General features: G+C 51.3%; 1 protein-coding gene and 1 long non-coding RNA gene across 2 annotated transcripts in view; both read left to right on the top strand.

Moving 5' to 3' along the window:
• The window catches only part of GMDS (GDP-mannose 4,6-dehydratase), a 411,761-nt gene that overhangs the window by 25,371 nt on the left and 361,041 nt on the right, over positions 1-25,349 (top strand). The window lies entirely within an intron of this gene.
• The window catches only part of LOC123464777, a 44,427-nt gene continuing 41,221 nt past the window's right edge, over positions 22,144-25,349 (top strand). Inside the window, exon 1 of the long non-coding RNA XR_006639829.1 lies at positions 22,144-23,285. This is a non-coding gene — a long non-coding RNA (uncharacterized LOC123464777). The remainder of the gene's footprint in view (positions 23,286-25,349) is intronic.

Genomic DNA, 25,349 nt, shown 5'->3' with positions numbered 1-25,349 from the left:
TGGGCATCCTTCTCCAGTTCAGTTCTTCAGTCGAAAGTGAAGAGTGAAAGTTGCTCAGTCCTGTCCTACTCTTTGCAACCGCCTGGACTATACAGTCCATGGAATTTTCCAGGCCAGAAGAGTGGGTAGCCTATCCCTTCTCCAGGGGATCTTCCTGACCCAGGAATCAAACCAGGGTCTCCTGCATTGTAGGCAAATTCTTTACCAACTGAGCTATCTGGGAAGCCCATGTGTGTGTGTTAAAGCTCCATCACACTTTAGGATTTGACCGTGGATTTTGTTTTCTCACTTGGCACCTGCGAAGTCCCAGAGGGCAGGTGCAAGCCTGCGTGTTGGGGAGAAGGTTCTGGACGGGGCGGTGCTGTGCAGGACTGCGTCCCCCAGAGGGGAGGGCCCTGGGAAGTCAGCCCTGAGCTGAGGGACCCTCTGGAAGGGAACGTTGGCAGCACCAGAGGTGTTAATTCTGGGTTGTATGTGGGTCCCTCAGAGCTCTTACCTTCTAGGTTTTGACAGAAGAAAAACCACGTCACACACTAATACTGAATCTTGCCATCATTTAAAATAAAGGACAGTCCGCAGTAGAGTACTCAGGAGGTCACCTCGAGAGCAGAGGTCCCGGGAGAAGTGTTGAGCAGGGCTTCTCTGACCTTATCCCAAACCCTTCTTTCTGTGCAGCGGCCCTGGGAACACTCACTCAGGGACCCTCCGTAACAGGGATGGCAGCCTCGGAGTGGCGGGGGGTGCGTGGAGCTGAGCATGGGGTCTTTTCAGCCGCGTCCCCGCTGTGCCCACATGGGCCTGCAGGCTATGCCTGTGCCCGCTGAGGTTAGGGCCTGTGAACCCAAGGCGTTCCCATCTTCCCTTCCATCAGGGATGGGGATGGTGAGTGGTGTCCAGACGGCAGTTTCAGAGCTTTCCCAATGCAGTCCACTCTGCAGGCCTTAGGATTCAGTGATTTAACAAAATCGTGCCAGTTTTACTTGAAGAAAATGGTAAAAAAAAAAAAAAAAAAAAAAAAAAAGGAAAGAAAAAGGTCTTTCTAAAATTCTGCACTCTCAAATTACGTCTAGGGCATGCTATTTTCTAAACTGCTTTCCCTTCCCCTGGGAGTTTCAGCAGCACCGAGCCCGTCTACTGTCTGAGTGTTTTGAGTAATCACATGGCCAGTTCCCTGGGAGCATTTAAGATGCACGGACTAAGCAGTTGTTTGAGGCCCAGTGAGTGTTGAGGGACGTGAGTGTGCATCTCGTGTTAAGGGCACATGTATACACACACGTGCTTTACTTCTTGGTTCCCAGGATGCTGTTTTAGAGAAATGATCTCAGTTTTTCTGACCCAGAGGAATTCACGTGAGTAACCCCATAGTCCTTCAGAAAACTGCTCTGGCAGGCTCGTATCGCAGTCTTCCCAGGATAACCTTCACATGAGAAGCCTTCCAGGGCAGAAGAGGAGGGGTCTACTGTAAGAACCCTGTTTGTTTTTATTTAATGGTGGGGTGCAAGTTGCTGTTGTGGGTGTTATCCATTCTTTCAGCAAATATTTGTTGACCATCTTCTACGAACAAAACGCTTCTAGGAACAAGGTAGATAAATGAGCTAATGAACAATTTGGATCTGATACAGACTTTCTGAGTTTTACTACAGTCCCAAGCTCTGTCATATAACCTAGTGTTTTCTTTTCATTGTGACACAGCCAGCCAGTTAGCTGCCTGCCATCCTTCTCTCCTTACGAACACAATTACCGTGTTATTTGGATCTGCTGTGTGCTTAGTTAAAAGATGGCGTTTTCCAGCTTGCACAGCAGACACTCTGACCCTACTCAATTCTGGCCAGCGAGTGTGAGTGGAAATGCTGTGTTGGCCAGCAGGAAGGGATGTGTAAGAGGCACTGGGAAAAGTGCCCCCTTGGCCTTTACCTTCCTCTTTCCTACACCTGGTATGTGGATGTGATGTCTGGAGCTCCAGCAGCAGTTCTGGATGATGAGGTAGCCTTGAGGACGGAAGCCAGAAGGACGGAAGGCACCTGGGTCCCTGATTATTGTTGAGCTAGTGATGAACAGCTACACCATCTCTGGACTGACTACCGCCAGACTCTTTTTATGTGACGTGTGTAAGGGTTTAACTTACATGCAGCTGCAGTTAATTATTTTGAGTAACTTAGGTTTCCATGCTCATCGTCAGCTTCAGTGGCATGACTGCGAACACCACACTGAGTGGACCTCTGGGGCTTCAGCAGTGCGCTTGTCCTGCCTTGTGGCGCCTGGAAGCAATCATTCCAGATTGCAAGTAAGGAAATCCTCAGATTAAGGAATATTAATTGCACTGGTCCTGAACAAGTATGCCTGGAAAACTTTCCACGGAGGTTCTCAGCGCGCTCCCCAGATCAGCAGGTCTGGCATCAAGTGGGTGTTTGTGGTCACCAGGCCTCGAATGAAGCTCTGGAGGGAGGTCCGGCCATCTGAGATTCGACACGTGGCTCAGATGCAGATGGTGGTCTGAGATCGCGGCTTTGTGACCTGCATCTTGTCACTCAGACAGACAGACGGGCACACACAGCTGAGGCTGCGGGCGGCTGGGTCTGGAGTTGCTGGTGCAGCCGTTTGGATCCTGCTCGCACTGTGTTCCCTTGCTTACCGAGGAGCTGGCAGAGGAGCCCGTAAGGAGATGCAGAGATCAGTGCAGCCGGGCTTCTGATGTCTGCCGGAGCTGCCCCGAGGTGCGCCTGGCCCCGCCAGCTGCAGTGAGAACCCAGAGCCACCTGGTGGCAGAGGAAACAGCAGTTTGTTTGAATGGGGACATCTGATTTCACATTTGGATATCTGTACTTTTTATTATGTTCTCTGTTCTGTTATCAGACTATTTCAATGAAAAATGGACAGATTGCTTGGAAAAAACTGTATGTGAAAACTGACACATGATGAAACAGAGCACATGCATGGCAGTGTGACTACTGGGAAATCGACGGTATTATCAAAGCCCTTCTCTCTCTCTACACGTGTGGAAGCCCTGCAAAGCAAGCAAAGACCCTGGCTGTGGACAGAACAGTGAAAAGGAGGCGGCCGGGCAGGATCTGGGGAGCAGAGTGCAGGGGGCCTGGGGAGCAGGTATCAAGGCCCTAACTCTGGAGCCCCTCTCCTACCTTCAGCCTCCTCACTTGCAGGGTGGAGATAACTGGGAAAAGCAAGTGAGGAAAAGTATGTTCAAGTGTGGAGAGCAATACACGTCGGATAGTAAATAGTCAATACATATCAGTCATTACTATCTTCCTTTGTAAAATTTTTCACATAAAAAGTCAGTGTTGAAAAGTGAAAGTCGCTCTTTGCAACCCCATGGGCTGCACAGTCCATGGAATTCTCCAGGCCAGAATACTGGAGTGGGTAGCCTATCCCTTCTCCAGCAGATCTTTCCGACCCAGGAATCGAACCAGGGTCTCCTGCTTTGCAGGTGATTCTTTACCAGTTGAGCTGAGCTGCCAGGGAAGCCTTTGTAAAACTTTTCACACACACACACACACACAAAATCAGTGTTAGGTAAAGCTTTGTCAAAACACACGTACTATACATGGACTTTTGTTTTGGAAACTGGTCGTCTTGGCTTTCGGCCTTGAAGTAGCTGCAGGAGAGGCAGACGACAGCACCGGGCGCACGCCTGGCCTAGGGGGAGGGCTGTGGTCAAGCCACGGACCCAAGGGCCCTGCGCCACGTGCAGCAGAGGAGCGACAGATGGCGTGGCGGCCCCTGGTCTTCTGCCCCAGTCCCAGACCGTCAGCACAGACCCCCCCACCTGCCTGCAGTCGGGCTGGCCCTGGCTCTGCGGCAGGAGCCCCGCACGAGGCACGCTGGGCACCACTGGAGCAAAGCTGGCCCAGGCCCCAGCCTCATCACTGCGTGAAGCCGCTTCCTTTCTGGACGCGTGTCACCAACTAAGGACGTTTGAAAGCCAGGCTGTTCAGAGGCGTCTCAGCCTCACCTCAACCCCTGCCCCACCGCCCCCTTGAAGAAGAGTGTTAAATACTGGTACATTTTGGTCCATTCTAATTTCATCTTACTGATTATTTTTATTTGTTCAAAACGGATTAGTTTCCCTAACAAGTTGCGCAGCCATTTAAGGTTGTTCATTTCTTGTCGTGTCGTGAAGGTGTCTGCTCGCCCCATCCTTGGCCCAGTAAGGGCACCAGAGGCCTTCTGTCAAAGTGTGCCACCGGGGAAGCAGGCACCGGGGCCCACTGTCGCCGTGTGTGACTTGGGCATGCTGGTTAGTTGTTGTTGTTTAGTTGCTAAGTCGTGTCCAACTCTTTGTGACCCCATGGCCTGCAGCACACCAGCCTCCTCTGTCCTCCACTATGTCCTGGAGTTTACACAAACTCATGTCCATCGACTTGGTGATGCCATCCAACCATCTCATCCTCTGTTGTCCCCTTCTCCTCCTGCCGCCCTCAATCTTTCCCAGCACCAGGGCCTTTTCCAATGAGTAGGCTCTCCACATCAGGTGGCCAAAGTATTGGAGCTTCAGCTTCAGCATCAGTCCTTCCAATGTATATTCAGGACTGATTTCCTTTAGGATTGACTGGTTTGATCTCTTTGCAGTCCAAAGGACTCTGAAGAGTCTTCTCCAGCACCACAGTTCAAAAGCATCAATTCTTTGGTGCTCAGCCTTCTTCACTGTCCAACTCTCACACCCATACATGACTACTGGAAAAACCATAGCTTGGAATATGCAGACCTTTGCTGGCAAAGTGATGTCTCTGCTTTTTAATATGCCGTCTAGGTTTGGAATAGGTTTCCTTCCAAGGAGCAAGCGTCTTTTAATTTCATGGCTGCCATCACTGTCCACAGTGATTTCAGAACCCAAGAAAATAAAATCTGTCACTGCTTCCACTTTTTCCCTGTCTATTTGCTATGAAGTGATGGGACCAGATGCCATGATATTAGTTTTTTGAATGTTGAGTTTTAAGCCAGCTTTTTTACTCTTGTCAAGAAGGTCTTTAGTTCTTCTTCACTTTCTGCCTTTAGAGTGGTGTCATCTGCATATCTAAGGTTGTTAATATTTCTCCCAGCAATCTTGATTCCAGCTTGTGTTTCATCTAGCCCGATTTCACTTGATGTACTCTGCATGTAAGTGAACAAACACAAAACGTTCATTTTAGAGTCAACGGCTTTCCCTAAACCACTACAGAAAACGTGGGAGGGATGTTTTAAAAGTCATCTTAAAAAAGTCCTGACGCGTGAAACAGAAACTGCAGCCTAAACGTCACAGCGGCACACACGGGGCTTGCACGCTGGGGCTGCTGCGCTGTGTCTGAAGAAACTTGGCGTTTTGTCTGCGAGTAAGTCAATAACAGGAACTCAGTCATAAATGCTCTGGTTTCCTGCCGCTGTGGCCCCCTGGAGCCCCCTCGGGCTGGCAGGAGCTCGCGTTTAAATAGCAGCCGGCAGCGTGGCCTGACAGGGAGGCTGCATTATTTCTAAATTGGGGAACTGTTCCTCAGAAATCTCTTTTCTTACATATTCTTTTCCAATTTTACCATCATTTTTCATTTCAAAATTGAATAAATGTCTTCAATGTGACAGGAGAGCCTACACTGAATCAATAAATGTTGCTCCTTCCAGCCCCCCCCAACCCAGTGGCCTCAAATAACTTGAGCACATAAGCATCAGCGTTTTATTAATTGGACAGGCCTTCAAAAATGAGGAAAAGTAATTTGTGTTGGCAGTTTGATTAACAGGCTTCCCACGAACACGCATTCCTGTAAAACTAACAAGTATGAACCATTCAAGACACACCAAGCACAGCTCTGAGGAGCCTTTCAGATGGCGAGGCGGCAGGGTGCTCACGGCTCGGGGCCCCTCCCGCCCCCCGGCCGTTGCTGGTGCCGCAGGCTGAATCTCCGCAGAGCCTGGCAAGTGGAAAAGGACTGCTGCTCTGGGTCTGGGGACCTCCTTCCTCTGCTTCTCCGCTGCAGACACTGTCCCCTGTGGTCAGAGTGAGAGGCGTCAGGTCAGGAGCAGTGTGCTCTGTGGAGATAACCTAGCAGCCGTGGCGCCAGGTTAGATCGGATCCCACCCCTGGGCCTCCCTTCCTTTGCCGGCACGCGGGTCATGGCCCAGCCTCGGGCGGAGCCCGTGGGCCGTCCGGACGGCTCCCCTCACCTGGTCTCATCAATCGGCTCCATCCCCACGCGGGCAGCCAGCCCCTCCTCCCGGTCCCAGGGCACAGAGAGAAGTGCAGCGTCCGGAAAAGCCTTTGAGGCGACACCAGGCCTTCAGGCACACTGGTGTCGGAGGATTTTATCTGTCGAAGAGAGTTAAAAACACAGTAAATTAGACTAAACAGGTATACCACTGTGACAAAAAGTGAGCAGTACTGGATGATGCAGTCTGTTATATGGTGAAATAGGAAATTGTGTTTTTAAATATTTCACTATTGAAGTTGCATTTCGAGTGAACAGACTGTTAGAAGTTAGAGGCTCAGCTTCACGAACCAGGGCTCGGAGCTGTCTCGGGTGCAGGGGCTGTGCTCGCCTGCGCCGAACGCCGGCTTCTCTCTTCTGGTCCTGGTGAGGCCTGGGCGTGCGGGTGTGATGTCACTGGTCAGGCTCCCTGGACTCTGGTGCCCGTGCTCCGGACGCCAGGACGTGCCCGCGGCTTGCTTTTGCTCCAGCTTGTAGAAGTTAACGATGCTTTTCACCTTTTCCGGTTTCCCAGTCCTAACTTTCTGATTCTGTGAAAAGCCTCATCTCTGGGAAAGATAAATCCCCTTGCTCAGTTCTGTCTGCAGCTCACTTTTCTTCATCGCTCAGTTCCCTCCTTCATTCTTTCTGATCCAGGGGTCTCTGGGGCATGATTAGAAATTATTGATGTAACCTTGGACCTCACAGTCGTTAGGAGTCCTAGCTCTCACACGGTGGAGAAGGCAAGCAAGCAGATTGAAAGCTGTATCACCGAAGGAGAAGCAAGCGCAGTGGTTTAGCAGGACCCACAGAGTCTCTCAGCATTTTGGACGTATCTCGTTTCCTAACAGGCTGCTTTTCCTGCTGTGAGACGGCAGTGATGGGAGAGCAGCTGACAGGGAGGCCTCTGCCCGAGGAGAAGGTGGTCTTAGAGCCCGTGTATTTGTGCATGCAGGTGCTCCCGTGTCCACGCCCCTGGTCGTCACGGGAGGTGCCCCCTGCCTTCCTCCCCCACCAGCCCTTGTGGGTCCGGCCCAGGGGCCGCGGGGCTGGGGACAGCGTCCTTGAGTGACCAGCTGGGATCTGAGCCCTGACCTGCTCCTCAGGCTCATGTCCTGCTAACGCCCTTGCTGCTCCTTGGTAGTGATTTCTTCCAGAAGTGGCTGAAGGGCTGCACTTGAACCTGCCTTTGGCCCTGCAGCCCGAGCGGGTTGGGAGGGCCGGCTTCCTGAGGGCGCCTCCCTCTGTCAGCTGCCCCCGCCGCGGCCCCCAGCTCACAGGCCCGAGCTCTTCGCGGCAGCCGGGCCCCGGGGAGCTCTGAACCCGGAGCCGTGTTACCCGGCTGGGGAGTGAGGCCCTCTGATTGCGCCGAGGAAGGCGGCATCTGAGCCCCCCGAAGCTGCTCACGTGAAGCAGACACTGCAGCCGGGTCTCCCCATGAAGGTGCACGGTGCAGAGCAAGGCAGCCTCTGACAGGAAGTGTGGTCACTTTTATAGGCCTGGCCATTGGCGTTGTCGGGGTGAGCCGCTTTCTCAGGACCACACAAGGAGGGGAGAAACGGCTGGCCAAGGGGCCTCCGCCTTCCCGCCGAATTCTTTTCCTAAAACTGTCTACCTTCCTCAGGAAACGAGTCTTTTAATAGCAGCCTTGCCTCCGCCGAGAACCTGGCCTGGAGGATGGGCAGAGCCACCCTTGGGGAGCTTCTCTCCACTCCGCGTCTCCAAGGGGCAAGACGTGTGGCCTTCCCTCCTGGGACGGGCCAGGAGCGCAGGGCGCCCTCGTGGGGGTCTGGGACCGCTTCCGGGGAGCCGGCCGTGGCCGCAGCGCTGTGGAGCGGGTGGGTTGGCTGCTTGTGGTTCCTGGTGCTGAGCTTTGTGCGTCTCCGTTGGCGAGACTGCTGAAGCTCCTGGGCACTGCTGCTGCTGGACATGGGTCCACCCCCCCACCCGCTTACTGGGTGAAGGGCTTGTTGTCCCTGGCTCCGTGGCAGGCATCCATGTACAGCCAAGTTCTGTATAATCCTCTCCTCCACCACCATCAGGATTGTCTAATGCCCTCTGCCTCCCAGGCCTTTCTATTTTAAGATGAAGGTGTTGCTTTTATAAAAGTTTGAGCAGCCGAGGCATCTCTTTGGGACCTCTTTTGGCGTCAAGCAGAGTCGTAAAGACTGCCATTCTGTAACTTTCCTCTTGTCGGCAAATTGTACCTCATTGCCTTTTTTTCTGTATTTTTTTACCCACGTCTCTGACCACCTGTTGCCGCCTTGCTGGAGGTGAAGACGGTGTCCTGTTAGGAGTTCCGTTTGCTCTGTTCTGAGCTGCCCAGACCCAGGCAAGAGGTCAGCAGAGCCTGGGCAGGCCTCCGCGTGAGCTGTAGTGTCTTTGAATTCGTTTTGAACTTGGCACCTAGTGTAGGCGTTGCGCGCTGAAGAGACCTGGGAACAATGCGAGGCTGCCGCGGCAAGCTGTCAGTGGCGGGCCCTGCGCTGGGGCAGCCGCGCTCACCAGGCGCTTCTCTGTGGGCTGCACCGCGCGGCCGACACTCCCGGCGCTGGGCGCGTGGGCTCCCTGTGGTCTCGGCACCAGCAGGAGAAGCCAGGCGAGTCCAGCGTGGGCCCGAGCCGGCCCCCAGGTGTTTCTCGGCGCAGTGAGGGCAGCAAGCCACCAGGTGGCTCAAGTCCGTAGCACTCTGGTCCTTGATGCCTCCCTGCGTCTTCCAGTTGGTTTCACTTCAGAGACCAGTTCAGAGAAACCGTCCCGAGAGTTAATTTAACACCATCTTAGACTCTTGCAGCGGAAGATTACCTTCTTGAATTGTGTCCTTCATTAGTATTTACAAGACTTTGGACCCATATACTGTGTTTTGCTTAGATTTATAAAAAGCTTGAACATTTTTTTCCGTTTTTGGCTGAAGTGAGCCCCCCCCATTGTTGATTTAGAATGTTGTAATAATTTATGTGTTTATTTTGACATATACATTCCATAGTTACAAGTAAAATGAATAGATATAGAAATTTAGACGGTCATACATGGTTTACATGGTTTTAGTTTATGCTTCTGTTCTTTGAGAAATGAAAAGACACACAGTACCTAAACAACGAGCACAAAATTTTTGTGGACTTATTATTTCTCATGAAGAATTTAAAAACCTACCTTATTCCATGAGAAGGATGTTACTGTGTAGCTTCCCACTAACATTAGACAAGAAGCATTAAAATGCCAAAGTATTTCCTTTGTTTTAGGAATACGTGCAGTAAAGCAGTAAAGTTCAAATTAACCCTTGGGAGACTTGCTTATTTTTTTAGCAGATCATGACATAGCGTCTTAATTTTGGTTTATTTTTCAACCACAGATTTTCTGGAATTAGGATTTTTTTCTGATACACTTAAGGCATATTACAAAATAAAACAGTTATTCAAAAATTTAATGTTCAGTTTCCTATTTATGTGGGTCTTTTTCTTTTTGCTTCAGTGTTTTTGGACAGAGTCCTTAGGTATTGTCACTTCTCTTGCTGCTGCTAAGTCGCTTCAGTCGTGTCCGACTCTGTGCGACCCCATAGACGGCAGCCCACCAGGCTCCCCCGTCCCTGGGATTCTCCAGGCAAGAACACTGGAGTGGGTTGCCATGTCCTTCTCTGATGCATGAAAGTGAAAAGTGAAAGTCAGGTCGCTCAGTCGTGTCCGACTCTAGCGACCCCATGGACTGCAGCCCACCAGGCTCCTCTGTCCATGGGATTTTCTAGGCAAAAGTAGTGGAGTGGGGTGCCATTGCCTTCTCCGGTCACTTCTCTTACATAGTGGGAAAAGGGAAAAGAAGGTGAAAGTCAAATCAGGTTCTGCTCCCCCCAGCCTTTGTACTAATTTCAGTTAAAACTTTTCCTGGAGAAAAGATGAAATAAATTTTAAAAAGCATGTTTTAAAATTACCATGGGTTTATATGCCCTTGTTAATAACTTCATGTAAGTATAATTACCTCAGAAAGGAAACCAAAGTCTTTACTGCTTTTGTTAAAGGTTAACTTCTCGCGTCCTTTTTCGAGAAGCCGAGGCTGGAAACGGCAGCGCCTGGCCCCGCCGCCGCGGACTCGCCCCTCTGCACGCAGGTAGCCGTGTGGCTGCCAGGAGTCTTCAACAGCGAGTCTTTGTTAAGGGACTCATCTCTGTTAAGGCAATGGATGAGATTTTAAAAAACGCTGTTCCTGCGTGTGGAGAGTGTGGACAGCGTGGTGTGGGTGCTGCCCCACCGCCACGATTGGGAAAACAAAGCAACAAAACAGTGGGTGTGTGTGTGTAGCACTTTTTAATTCTACTAATCTTTTATTTAACTTGGTGGCTTGGTGTGAAATGGAATCATTTGTTGTGACGATAAAGCAAGTTGATAAAGTAAGGAAGTAACAGTGCTAGAAAGTGGCTGAAGATATAATTGGGTTTCATAATGCTTCAGGGGCAGCAGGCAGTGGCGCCCCACTGCAGTACCCTTGCCCGGAAAGCGCCATGCACGGAGGGGCCTGGCGGGCTGCAGTCCAGGGGTCGCTAGGAGTCGGCTCAGGTGTAGAGCTTTCCAGGTGGCTCAGCGGGGCTCCATCCCGGCTCGGGAAGACGCCGGGAGAAGGGAGAGGCTAACCACGCCAGTGCTCTGGCCTGAGAGTCCCATGCACGGAGGAGCCTGGCGGGCTGCAGTCCACGGGGTTGCCAAGAGTTGGGCACAACCGAGTGGCTGAGCACGCGCTTTTAGATGTGATGTTTGTCTATTGGGTTTAAACAGTTTTATGTGTGTGTGTCTATAAAAAAGATCGCATAACGAATTGACCTTACGAGTCAAGAAGCACGCTTCCCAAACTTTTTCATGTTTCTTTATAAGGTTTTTTTTTTTTTAATTTTCACTGTGAATATTTTAATAATCCCATTTCCTCCTACTTTAACATTGTTTTAAATTAGTTTTATTTTGTATGTGGCTTCAAAAATCACAGTGAATTTAAAAGTTGAGCTCTGGCATGTGCAGAGCACAGCAGCGCGTTGATCTGCCGGCGCCTCCCCTCGCGCGCGTGGTCCAGGCTGATGGCAGAGCGGAGCCTGAGTCAGGATTTCCCGAGGCGTGGGGACCACCTAGCTTGACTCGCGTTGTGCTGAATTGAGAAAGACAGGTAATATTTATATGCCTTTTTAGAAAATGGCCCTTTCACTAAGCTTCCACTCTTTCAGGGCTCCATGTGGCCATTTCATGTATAGTTGACGCCTGTACAATCTTAGAATGAAATTCATGGGTAACATGTCTTAACGGCACACATTATGTTTTTTTAAGTCCATATAATGTTTTCATTATAACCAAGAAAAGGAAGGGGAAGTAGTTTGTGAGGAAAGTCTGTTCCGTGTGTACACGTGAGGCGCTGCTGCACGGGACACAGCATGAGGTCCCTGGACACCTGCCGCGGCGTGCCTCGCGGGTGTGTGCCGTGACGGCCGCGGTGTGCAACGCGACGGCCCTGGCGTGCGTCCTGACGTGACGGCCGCGGCGTGCGCCGTGACGGCCCCGGCGGGCGTCCTGACGTGACGGCCGCGGCGTGCGCCGTGACGGCCCCGGCGGGCGTCCTGACGTGACGGCCGCGGCGTGCGCCGTGACGGCCCCGGCGGGCGTCCTGACGTGACGGCCGCGGCGTGCGCCGTGACGGCCCCGGCGGGCGTCCTGACGTGACGGCCGCGGCGTGCGCCGTGACGGCCCCGGCGGGCGTCCTGACGTGACGGCCCCGGTGTGCGTCCTGACGTGACGGCCGCGGCGGGCGCCGTGACGGCCCCGGCGGGCGTCCTGACGTGACGGCCGCGGCGTGCGTCCTGACGTGACGGCCCCGGTGTGCGTCCTGACGTGACGGCCGCGGCGTGCGCCGTGACGGCCAAGGGTGGCCGCGGCAACCCAGCAAACACTACCACCATGCTGTTGGTCTCACCGTTTTTGAATTAATTAAATTTAATTTGGTTAAATTTGCCATAAAGTAGTAGTTTTCCTCAACATACTTTGTAGTGCCGGCTTGGTGCCTATACAGAAACCAGGTAGGTTCTGTACTGAGATAACCATAAGATAAGCATCTTTCCCTTTCTTCTCTGCACAGGAATACCCAGCAGGGCCTCTGAAAGCCTGGAGGGCCGCGGGACAGGCTTCGGCGTGCGGCTGTCCTGGCGTCCCGCTCTCCACCCCGAGGCGGCCGCATTCCGCGGTGACCGGCATTTGCAGGCCCCTCTGGGCTCTGTGGCGGGGGCCGCGGGAGCCCGTGGGGAAGCCCCGCAGGTCCCGTGGCCGTGGTCCTGCGCAGCCCCGGCGGCGGCCGCCTTGGCGGCGGGCAGCCGCGGGTCCTGGGGCCCTGGGGAGAGGGCCCCCCGTTTCCTTGCCGAGGCCCAGCCTTTGCGGGAGCACGGAGACCTGTCGGGGAGCGAGGGCGCCGGTCACGGCCGGGGTGCAGGAAGCACGCGCGCGCGGGCGATCCGGCCGAGGGCCCCCCGTCTGCGCGCCCCCCATTGTGGCCGGCCGCCGTGCCCCGCGCAGGAAGCGCGCCGCGAGCCAGAGGCGGCCTGTCCCGGGGCAGCTTCCTCCTCTGCAGAAGCCAGGACAATGGGATTAGCTGCGCGGTGAGATAACGGGAGAATGAAGAGAGAACTAGGAGGAGAGCAGTGTGTAAAAACGTGTCCTTTACTGTTTTTTAACAAAAGAGAAAACTGGCAACAGACGGGGTTAAGGCTACTCATGTTTGCTCTTTTACTACGAACACTAAATAGATTTTCCGATGTGAATGTACTTAGTGCCCCTCAGCTGTACAGTTAAATATGGTTAAAATACTGTTTTATATTATGTGACTTTTACCACAATAAAAAACATTAAAAAAACAAAAACTAATAAAAAAAAGTAAAAGTTAAATTGATAAATAAATAAAACCCCATGGTTTGTCCTGTCAGGGTTTCATTCCACACTTGCTCTTTTTCCCCTTCCTGATTATTTTCTTTAGATAAATACAGTATAACTCAGTACAATATAAATACAATGGAACCTGCCTGTGAGCGACTGAAAGTCCCGGGTGCCCGGCCGCGGCGGGGCAGGACGGCTCCCTGTCCTAAGGCGGCGTGGCTGCGTCCTCACTCGCCCTTGTCTCCATGTGCAGCTCTCCTAACTGCTTCCACAGCCTTCCTGTAACGTCCTTGACGAGGCCCTTTGCGGCAGGATCCGAGCACAATAACCAACCATAAAAGAAGACTTAAGAAGACAGCTTAAACACCAGATTACGATGTTTCTGACAAAGGAACCTGACCGACTTGCTGCTACGTACATTTTATGGTACGAGCTAGAACTGTAGCATTGTACCAGGACATAGCCAGATTTCAGAAACGATGTAACTTTTAATGTCTGCATTAACAGCATTCATCCATAGAGTGCATTCTAAGTAGGTTTGCCACCCATGTGATAATGCTTTCCAGGTAATTTTGCATTCCAAATAATACTAGTTAAATATTTCTCTCTGAGATGCCTCGGGGGCCCTGTAAAGCATCCCAAAGGCAGCTGAAAGTCAAGAGGATTTTAACATTTGTATTTGGGAAGTTTGTCAAAAAGTTTCAAAACACTTAGTCGAATGAGAGTGTAAGTCACTGTGAGACAATACTTACTCCTTAACCAAGTTACAAGACAGCTCACCTTCAATACCAGACATTGGTTAATACCGAGTATTTCTTCAGATCACACGAACCTGAAGTTTGCTCAGACTGGCTTCTTTTATATTTCTAAATGTTTATATAAGCGCTTAATTTCCTTTAAGCCAGTTAAATAGAGCTCTTTTATTTACAAAGTGCTTTTGGCAATACCATGCACCTACAACAAACATATAGAGAGATTCACACACAGAGACCTCATAGCTCCCATTCCAGAATTTCTGCCAGAAATCAGCTACAACAATGTAAAACCCATCAGTTACAAAGGAGGTTGGTTCACATTGGGTTTGCAGTAGATGGAACGAATCAAGGTCACCTGTCTAGATGGCGAAAACCCGTTTTAGGGAAAAAGACACAGGATTTCTATTTGTCCTCAACAAGTCAGCTTCTAGATCACCAACCTCGTTTTCAGAATTTCTAAAAAGATGATGGGTTCCTGGAGAAGACCAAGTGGAATATTTGCATCTCAAAGGCACGGAAAGGCTAGTTTCTCCTAGGAAGACTTTGTTCCCTTAAGGCCAGAATTTTTTTTTCCCTCTCAAAGAATTGAGTGATCACCTCAAGGATGCTGCATGCCTGATACACCAGTTTACCTGTGCTGGAATGGTAACATAGTAACAAACTTCCCTTCATTTATGTTAGGAAGCACCCCCCCCCCCCACCTGCTCTCAAATTCCTATCAGCCAAGGTTAGTCAGTCAGAGCAGTGGCCTCCCATTTTGGTTATTCATAAACACTCTTGAGGATCCTCCCTGGGTTTAAGAAATATGTGCCTTAGATTTGGAGACTCTGTGGCCCTTTTGAACTTAATAATTACCAGCTGGATATCTTTGCCCATGTCTGGGACCTCTGCAGTCCACACTCCAGGGTCTATGGCATCTTCTGTTTTACCTCCAGGTTTCATCTGCTCCTTCCCACTTCCCGTTAGAAGCCGTGGTGATGAGGGTGGTTTCCTTGCCCCTTGAGAAACAGTGGCCCTCATTAGTTAACACGCCTCTTCCCATTAAAGGGATGGGACGGTCAGACACAAAAAGGAATGTGGAAACAGCTGGCCATTGACGTTGCACAGAAGGGGCTGCAAGACAGCGTGCCCCCGCCTCTCCCTGCCGCCCCATCACATACCCCTTACGGTTGCTAAGACTTCCCAGTCGTTGGGGTTAAGGGGTTAAGGAAGGTTGCACCAGTGTCTGTAAGAAATTCTGTCAGCTGGCTGCCCCATCAGTGACCACGCAAGGCTCGACGTCAGTTACGCAGAGGGCGTCTCTAGGCAGAGCCCCTGTCGGCCTCGGGCCCTGTCCGTCTTCTGATGGCAAAACTGTCAATGGCCGAGGGGCCCCCATCGCTCTGGCATCTGGGCATCCCCTCCACCAGTGCCCTGGGTCTTTGCAAAGGACTCATGGATTGTGATCTTCCTCCCAGCGCCCCCTTTGTCCACTGCAGAACCCGGGCCCAATCTGGGTAGCCATGAGCCTAGGGGTCCAACAGGGCCAGGTTGGCCCAGAGAAGCGGGATTCCCCCTTGGCAGTCTCTGGACAGAGCCGTGCCATCATCTGGGCCTTTGCGGAGCTCTCTGGGTGCCTCCAGCCCTTTTGCCAAATCCCTATGACTGGAGACTGAATAAACCAATTGAAGAAAACAGTTGTTGGCATCTGAGGACCAACTGTCGCTTTCTGAGTATCGCGCCTGATGTCAGCGTGGGGACCAGCAGACTGGGCTGGAAAACGCACGGCCTAAAGGGCCTGTCCCTCGAGGTTGGGGGGTGAGCTCCGCGCTGTCCTGCTTCCCGAGAGCCTCCTCTGGGCCCCCTGGGAAGGCTGCAGGGTCATCGCCCTGTCCCCGTTGACCTCTTTCACCTCTGCACAGCTGACGGTTTCACTGTAAGTGTCTTCCCACCCTCTGTTAGATAGGCGATCTGGTCCCGTCTGGTGACATGGTTCCATGTCTGTACACTTCCCCTGGTGATTCCACTGAGGGCCTGTCTGCCTCAGGGGCCCAGGGTGCTGGTGGCCCCCTAGGGGCCCAGTCGGTGTGTCCTCTGTGTCCTTCCTGGAGTCACCCCTCTGGGCTCCTCATATCCTGCCTTCCTTTTGGGTCTCGTTGCCTGAATGCGTGGCCCTGGGAAGTTGAGCATACGGTGCCCTGGTCCGTTTTTAACTTCCTTCTGTAATATAAGTCTAACTACAACCTGGGGTCATAACTCACGGGCCCGTTTAGTGGCCACTTTTCTTGGCTTTCTAACTCATATTGTGGCCAAAGCTGATTACATAACCTAAGAAGATTTTTTCCTTCTTAATTCCTGTTGTCCAAACTTTTCCTAGTCCCAGAGTGTATGGCCCAGAGGGGTATTAGTTGGGATGGAGGCGACCTGACCCATTTCAGACCCAAGCCTGGAGTGACGTCTCTAACTCCTGTGCTACCCACAAGTTCCACTCTCCTGTCAAATCCACCGCACAGCTTGGTGAGGGTTTGCCTTTGGGATTTTGGGTGCTGCCCCTTCCAAGATGGTCTCCCAGCCAGGTGTCAGTGCCCGAACAGGTGCCGCAAACACGAACACACGGTACAAAGGTGTCCCCAGCGGTGTTAGCAGTGAGCGGGGGCTGGTCCGGCTGCAAGTTGGGAATAAAGGGTCAGCGCTTGTTGGCCACACAGGCCTCCTGGGGTGAAGAAAAGAAAGAAAGAAGGGACAGGAATGAAGGTAGAAGGTAGGAGCAAGCCTCTGAGCCAGGAGCAGAGTGTAGAGGCTCAGAGCCTGCGGCGAGCGCGGGCCGCATCTGCTGGGCCTGCTGTCCAGCAGCCAGGCTGATGGCCCCTCCCACCCCACTGTTCGCAGAAGTACAGGGTCTGTTTTCTTCGAGGGTCGTCACTGATGGGTGAGTTAATGCCTGGCGTGCAGGCCCTGCTACGAGCCCCGCAGCCCGGCCCCATTGCAGGTATCACGGGTGTGGTTGCAGGGCGCAGCGGACGCTGTCGCTTCCCAGGGGCGTCTGCTCATAGTCCTGCATTGTGTGTCCTGATGGAGCTCCCGTGTCAGTCCTGGAGGCCGGCTTCCCGGCCCCTCCTTGCGGGACGGGCCCGCGTCTGTCTCTGAGCCTGTGCGGCGTGAGAGGTCATTGGTTGTTGCCTTGTCCTGACCACCGCTCGGTAAGCTCCTTGGGAACCGAGACTGGCTCCTGGTGACACCCTGCGGCAGCTAGTGGAGAATGCAGACGCTGTATGTGAGGCAGTAGCTGCTTGTTGGACCCTTTAGAGCTGTACTTGCCTGCGACGCGTCCCTCTGCAGCAGAGACAGAGCATGGAAGCCTCTTTCTGCCTTTCCTGCTTCAGCGATGAACCCAGTCCATGTCAGATGAGGGCAGTTGGCGAGCTCCAGGATGAGCTGATTCTGTGACTGTTCAGTTTCAGACGTTTCAGTGAAGCAGCTGGAGAGACTGAGTCTTTTTTTTTTTTTTTTTAACAAAGTAATTAGATTTGTTTACTTTTGTCTGGGCTGGGTCCTCATTGCTGCACGCAGGCTTTCTCTGGTTGTCGTGAGTGGGGGAAAGTTGCGGAAAGCCTGCCTCTTTCTGCAGTGGCCTCTCACGTTGCGAGCACAGGCTGCCTGAGCTTCGAGAGCTGCGGCATGCGGGCTCCGTGCGTGTGGCTCCTGGCGCTGGAGCACAGACGTAGGAGTTGGGGCCCATGGGATTAGTTGCTCTGAGGCATGTGGGATCTTCCTGGACCAGGGATCGAACCCGCGTCTCCTGAATTGAAAGGCGGATTCTTTACCCACTGAGCCACCAGTAAAGCTCTTAAAAGGAGCTCTTGATGCTGTTTTTGTAGGCAGTTTTGCCTTTGGTTTTGAAAATATTGACTGTGGAAAAGCTAAAATTTCTTTTGACTGACCATTGATGAGTTTTAGCTAAATTGGACTTTGTATCCGAGGAGAGAATTCTGAGGTTGAGTAAAATAATCAAATCCATAGTCCTGTTCTGTGCAGGAGGACCTGTGCTCCCCCCCAACCCTGACACTAAACCCCCCTCCTCTGTGGGAATGGGCACCTTGCTTCTGAGGGCGGGGGCGCCTGAGGTGTGGGCAGTCAATTTGTCCCTGTTGGGGGCCTGGTGGGCGGGGGGCTGGTCATGTCCTCAAGGAGCTGACGGCTCTGCAGGAGCCTGGAGACCCCGCCTCCCCTGCTGTGGAGCGGACCCCGGGTGTCGTCTTAGTGTCTCAGCGGTAGGAATTGAATTCTTTGATTCTCAGGCGAGAGTGCTGGTTTAAATCTGTCATTTTCTGCCCTTCAGGAATTGACTGTATTGAAAACATGTAAAAGTAACTCTCCCTTTGAATAAAGCAGTTCCAGCTTGAAAACTGTCACTGTTTCCTCATAATGTGGGTTCTGTTTTAAATGATCTCTTACAGTGAAAGAATGGCAGATCACGGCACAGCCAGGCTATTATTCTTCACTGTTTTACCTGGGGTGTCATCTTAGGCAAAGCTTCTTCGTTTCATTTTAAACCTCGGTGTTCTCTTTTGAAAAGCGAGAGTAGTGTGGGTCCTCCTCGCAGGCTGGCCGGCGGGTGAAATGGGGAGCAGGGCGTCTCCACAAGGTGATGCTTTCCCCGAGGGACCCCGCGAGGCAGTCTGGTGCTCCCATTCCGTATTTTGTCTCAGAGCTTGGTCCCTTTCCAAGGAGGAGCTTAGGTCTCCTGGGATAAGAGTTAAGCTTGTGACTGTGACTAATGGGGCCACAGGTAAATCAGAGCCGAGAATTCTTGTTGCTGCTGCTAACCTGCTGCTAAGTCACTTCAGTCGTGTCCGACTCTGTGTGACCCCATGGACGGCAGCCCACCAGGCTCCACCATCCCTGGGATTCTCCAGGGAAGAACACTGGAGTGGGTTGCCATTTCCTTCTCCAGTGCATGAAAGTGAAAAGTGAAAGTGAAGTCGCTTAGTCGTGTCTGACCCTTAGTGACCCCATGGACTGCAGCCCACCAGGCTCCTCTGTCCCTGGGATTTTCCAGGCAAGAGTACTGGAGTGGGGTGCCATTGTTGGCGAGGAGCAAAGGAATGGGATGTCTTTCCCAAGCGTGGTGTGGATCCTGCTGGTCACTGACTTCTGCCCAGACTGACAGAGCAGAGCTGAAGCAGAATCTGAAGGTGGGGAAGGGCCCTACTTGGCCTGAGTCAGCTGACCGGAGAGGGGCACGTCCTCTCTGCCCCAGCACAGGAAGGACCGGGGAACCCGGTCCTTTCGTCTGTTTATTTTATGAACTTGACTTTGAACGAAGACTGTGTCAGGTCCTAAATGATGCCATTGCAAAATCAGAGAGCAGACCTGATATCTAAAGAGTGGTTGCCCAAAGAGAAGGGATTGTTGCTGGTACTTTAATGATTTGGCAAAGCTTTTAAAGCATTTATTGTGCTTTAAATATAGAGTAACATTTGACAGTAGACTTCACTTCAGTTGAAAGTATCAAATTTATCACGTATGTGACATTATGTATAAATATATATCCTTGTATGCATTTGTTTCTGAAATGTGGCAAATACTCAAGTAGAGACTTCTCCTTGGTGCCCATTTGGGTCAGAACTGCAGCAGCTGGAGGGTGTTAGTGTGTATCCACCAGTAATTTCAGCCCTTCGCCTTGATTACTCAGATCTTGATAAGTGAATCTGTGTAGGTGATTATGTGGTTTTCAGTCCTTGCTTGATAGAATAGATTTTTTATTTCTTGAAATTAGTAAACACAGCTAAACAATGGTATTCAGTGTGTATTGGAGCAAATGCTCGAAGGTACCTGCAGGGGACGCCCCGCACGGCACTGAAGTCCTCCCAGCGGGGCACCTTGTTGCAGGAGAGCCGGCTGGCACACCACTCCTGCGCAGTGACCGCAGGGGCTTGTTGCCCGTCATCCCGGTTGTCGCACACGTTCTGATGCTTCAGTGGAAATCTTTAAGCAGTGCCCTTGGCCGCCTTTTAGGAATCAGCTAAGCCAAGTAGGTAGACTTGTGCCAGGTTTCATTGATTGGTGCCTTTGCTATTTTTAACAGATAGGCCCAGGCCTCCACTGCAGTAACATAAACACATGATTTTTGAACTGCCGCACAATTAATACTTTGGTAACATTGTACAGTAAAACATCACGGCAGGCCCAGCAAGTCTTGAAAATGAGCAGCTGGCATGTTCCTGCTTTCCTTGCGTGTTTTTGTCCACATGCATCCTTGGTTTTCACGTGGTGAAGGTCACTTATTTCCAGGGCCAGTTTGGCTGTATGAGAACCAGCTGGTGGCTTCGATCATGGCAGCTTGGTGACCTGAAGCCTAGCCAAATTTGAGAATCATTGCCAAGAAAGAAATGCTGTATTTAACGGAATAAAATTTTAGCAAATGTGTGTTCCTTGATTCATTCTTTGACAGGCATTTACTAAACATCCCTAGTTCACTGTTTTCTCATCTGTGAAATGGAATGGTGATGGTGTGGGGAGCTTGAGGGAGAGGGCGTGATGGATGGGCGTGGAGAGAAAGAGCACCTGTGAAGCGCCCGCCCTCAGGATGCAGGTTCAGGCCTGCTGGTGGAGCATGTGGGCCAAGGTGCCCGCACCTGAGTGGGGCTTCATGTTTTATCGCAAGCTGATGAGATCTTAGGAAGCTGAGTTCTGTGTTTAATATGTATTAGCATCATCTTGACCCCATTTCTTTAATATGGCCTGAGGGTGGCAGCTGGGGTTTTCTGCTGAGACATTGATTCTGTCTTGGGAGAAATTCTGAGTGTCTCTATTACTGACCTGGGGAGTGGGTGAAGGAACTCGCATGTCCGGTAGACTGATGCTTGCAGGGCAGACAGGGCGAGTGTTGGCAGTTTAGCCGAGGAGTGGAATGGCTGTTACGGACCGTTGCTGACAGCTCCAGACTCTGGTTAAGGATGTAGTTGAGTTCTTCCACATGGTTGGATCCTCCAAGTTGATATCCAAACGGACACACATTTAGAAGTGGTGACTTTGATCAAAATCTTTGACTGCTGTGTAATATAAGGAGCATGTGGTCACGCGAGGGTGGTATTTTCAGGAGCAGACGGTGCCTTGTGTGGACCCTGGTCCAGATTTGTTGGTCCGCCGTGCCGGCAGGCAGCATGTTCTGCAGGAGGTTACCGTTACTCTTGACCCACTTGAAATCTTCAGGCTGTTCTGGAACATTTCCTCCCCTGCTGGGATGTGTCCTTTCCCACAGCACTGAGGAGAAGTGATGAGCGTTGCTCGGCACCCGGGAAACGCCGCGGAGTCACCCCAGAGTTCAGATCCTGGTTCCGCCTTGTGCTCTGGACGAGGACCCAGCCTCTCGGGCCTCCCTGGAGCACACGGCCCTGAGAGGGCAGGGCCCTGCGCCCGTCCGTCGCTGCGCTCCAGAGCCCAGCACAGCATCTGGCAGCAGTGGCTGGCAGTCACCCTGGTGGCAGCGCAGGCAGTGCCCAGGCCCGGGCTGCCGGCTCAGCGGGAGGAGTGCGGGGCTGAGGCTCAGGGCTGTGATGGAGCAGGGTTTAGACCATCACCGCTGTTAACTAAAATCTCAAGCACATGTTCTCTGTGTCTTTGTTGACTCTATCTTTAAAGAAAATAATTTTACTGTATTTTAGATCAGTTCTGTGATAGATTGAAAATGAAAAAAAAGGGGGGTGCTCCTTTCATCAGAGGTAGTTTGAGAAGCCCTGTGCTCCGGGCCAGCAGGTGAAGATGGGGTGTAGGTTCCGGTCAGGGAAGGCCGCTCTGAAGGTGAGGTTTGTGCTGAAATCTGAAGATGCTGGGGCTCATCTTGACAGGCCTCAAGGTGACAACAAGCCGAGTTTGAATGTCCTAGGAGCAGAGAGAGGCTGGGGGCACGGTGGGAAGGAGAGGGTGGCGGGAGGCAGCTGCCTGGTGGGCAGGGCTTCCTGACTCTGACAGCAAGGCTGCGTTTTTGAACAGAGTGCTGATTTTATCCAGTGACTTCTTTGAAGTCTTCAGAGTTGAAGAAAATCACTTTGGCAGCGTGGATATTAGGATTCAAGAAAGCAGGGAGGTTTGAGTTAGGAGACCGTCGTAGAGGAGATCATCCTGGGTGTTCATTGGAAGGACTGATGCTAAGGCTGAAACTCCAATACTTTGGCCACCTGATGCAAAGAGCTGACTCATTGGAAAACACCCTGATGCTGGGAAAGACTGAAGGCAGGAGGAGAAGGGGACGACAGAGGATGAGATGGCTGGATGGCATCACCCACTCAATGGACATGGGTTTGGGTAAACTCCAGGAGTTGGTGATGGACAGGGAGGCCTGGCGTGCTGCAGTTCATGGGGTCGCCAAGAGTCAGACATGACTGAGTGACTGAACTGAACTGAACGAGTTAGGAGGCTGGTGGAGTGGTCCAGCCCAGAGGTGGTGGTGGGGTGGTCCAGCGTGGAGGTGGTGGTGGGGTAGTCCAGGCAAGAGGTGATGGTGGAACGGTCCAGGCAGGAGGTGATGTGGGGTGGTCCAGCCTGGAGGTGGTGGTGGTGTAGATGGGAGTGTTGTGGGACAATGGAGAGAGTAGGCTGGTCTGTGGGATGTTTTGAAGTTGAACTGGTAGGACTTGCTGACAGATTGGATTTGGGGAGTGGGAAGGGCAGCAGGGGTGACTTCTGAGTGTGTGTCTTGATTGGGTAAATAGAGATGCCGGTTATTGACAGGAAGAAGTAGTTTGAAGAGGGGGTGGGTGGGGATTGAGATGTGAGAAGTGTTACCTTCCTTGTTCCTGTGAGCCTCTTTGTAAATCCTTTTAAAAGTGGAACTTCACAGTTCTGACTTCTGTGCTATTGTTACAGAGGACCCAGAGAGGAAATGCCTTGTGCAGGAGGCATCTGGCAGTGTCCAGCTGGTTTCATGCCTTCAAAACAGCAGAGAAAGAAATCTTTTTGTTGCTCAAATATTTTGGAAACTCTCAGAAAAATTCTTTGGGATGACTGGGAGGACTTGTCCACATTAGCTGTTATTGATTCCTGAGTGGCGTCCTGCTCCGTGTGTGCTTAATTGGCCTGTGATTCTGTCTCAACTCGTCTCACAAAGAACAGCTCCTCACGGGGCGGGGCGGAGCTGTGGGCCGCCCTCCAGCTGGATCTGACACAGTGTCCTGTTCTCAAGACAATGAGAAAAGAGGAAAGGAAAAATGCAACCTTTATATTAGCTTTTAGCTCCTGAACTCTATTTTGCAAACCATTTGTGTGTTTGGTAATACCCGTCCCCCCCCCCCCCCCCCCCGTTTTTTTCTCCTTTGGTAAGTTCAGTGACAAAAAAGGTCAAGACTCCGATCACACTTGTGACTATCACACCAGAGCTGCCCTTCGCCCAGAGGACTGAGAAAACAGAGTGGCTCTGGAGCACGCCTCTCCTGTAGCCTTCGGGTCTTCCCAGAAAGCTCCAGGGGTCTTTGATTTGGTCTGGGCTCTGTGAGGTGAGACCCTGACGCTCCTATTCTTTTCTTTCCCTGAGAGAGGGTCTTTGCTGTTTTGAAATATGCTGTGACGTTGCCCAGCCTCTGGCGTCTCTGCCAATGCCGGTGGGCATCTTCACATGTTCTCAGGCTGCCGTTGGTTCAGTCCTGTATCCCTGAGTGGTCCGCACACGCCCAGGTGGTGCTGCTCAGACCACAGACTGAGAATTACTTAGTCTACCTGTGGAGGACCTGTACTTTGTAGCTGGCCCTTGTCAAGAAATTGCCTGTTCCCATTTTGTATCTTTTTCGTCTCTAGTATGATCCGATTGGTGTAGCATCTGAAATTTCATTTCTGTTTTTAAGTGAGAATTCTATTGATCTTATTGACTTCGGCAGTCAATCCAAATTTCAAAATAGAGAAACTTAAAATGATTTTTTTTTTTTTTTGGCATAACCCTTTCAAACACCTGTGGATTGATACTGCAACTTCTTCAATCAAGTTTTAAAGCTACTTTAGAATTTTTTATTGTGAATACCAATTGCCTTTTTTTTAAAGAAAGGCGTTATCTTAGACTTAACTTGGAATCGTTCTGTAATGTTTCTGCCGTGTTTTATCGTCTTGACGCTTTTCTGTGTGTCCTGCGGTGTTTTGCGTTTATTTCTCCTCTTGGACTAAATGGCACTTCTATTCATTGTTACGCTCCACAAAGAGAACAGAGTTGTCTCTGGCACAGAGTAGCTACTCGATGAAAGGATGCTGAGGGATTTCAAATTTCTGTGCTCTGCTCACGGCAGCCCTGTTTCTGTGCGCCGTGGAGATTATCTTGTCTACTTGGAATGTGTTTCCAGTGACGTGCTTTGGCATCAGAGCGTCCTTGTTTGTGGGGGACATCAGCATATGTGTGTTCAGAAACTGCCTCTGTTTCCTGGTCTGTAAGGTCGGTGTAGAAGCAGTGCCCCCTTATCAGGTGGGCATGGTCCATGCTGTGTACGTGGACTCGGAGTGAATAGGTATACAGGGTTACAACACGCTTCAGGGGCCATGTAAGTGTTGGATATAAACTAACCCGTACTGTTATGATTAATAGTGACTCAGTGGATGTTTCATCTGTGGCAGTTTGAAGGGCGTGTGCCTGCCCTTGTGTGTGTTGAAACGCAGCAGATTCACTCCTTGAGGTTTGAGTGTCTGGGTGGGCGTGTGCTGGGAGGGTTACACCTGCTGGCCCAGAACCTCGTGGGCCCAAGGGTGCTGGGCCGCCCTCCGCTTCTACCTCTGCTGATTCCCTTGGGAGGGTCTGCGGGGCCATGGAGCGGACAGATGTTCTGCCAGGCCAAGGTGTCAAGTTCTTTGAGTTCTACGATACTTTGATTTAGTTCTGTCCAGCCCAGGAAACACAATTTTTTTTATTCTCAAACTCCTTAAATTGGCTGAGTCTTTTTAAGGGCTGGTGATGTTTTAGTCGCCTTAAACTTACCGTCCTTTACTGGCCCTTCGGCGCGATACCATCTGTGCTTGTATGTATATATTTATATCCAGTTTACTGCCCATTTCTATTTGATCAAGTGACAGATAATACAGACTGTGCCCGTTTGGATCCCTAGCTTGCACACATTCAGTTGAGCCATTTCTTTTGTTATGAAATTCATTTTAACTTTTTTGTTTTTACTCAGAGAAGAAGTTCAGTTCAGTTCAGTTCAGTTGCTCAGTCATGTCTGACTCTTTGCGACTCCATGGACTGCAGCATGCCAGGCCTCCGTGTCCATCACCAACTCCCAGAGCTTGCTCAAACTCGTGTCCATCGAGTTGGTGAAGCCATCTAACCACCTCATTCACTCCTAATAAAATTTAGTGTTTAAAAGGTATTTTTTTTAAATCTCTAAAAAGAGTTGCCATTATTACACTGCTGAAGAAGTGCTGTTCCCTTTTTGAATTAGTGCTTTTTAAGTTGACTCATGTTAATTAACTGAAATATCCTTTTCAAGAAGCAAAAATGTGAAGATTTATTAGGTTCCCAAATCTGGCCAACCCTGAGGTTCCTGAGGTGGGGGGTGAAACAGTCCTACTGTTCGGGGGTTCAGTCG

The sequence above is a fragment of the Bubalus bubalis genome, chromosome 2 (genome assembly GCF_019923935.1).
Source record: "Bubalus bubalis isolate 160015118507 breed Murrah chromosome 2, NDDB_SH_1, whole genome shotgun sequence".
In the NCBI taxonomy this organism is placed as follows: domain Eukaryota; kingdom Metazoa; phylum Chordata; class Mammalia; order Artiodactyla; family Bovidae; genus Bubalus; species Bubalus bubalis.
The sequence above is the reverse complement of the archived record's forward strand: the minus strand, read 5'-3'. Positions and strand labels throughout refer to the sequence as shown.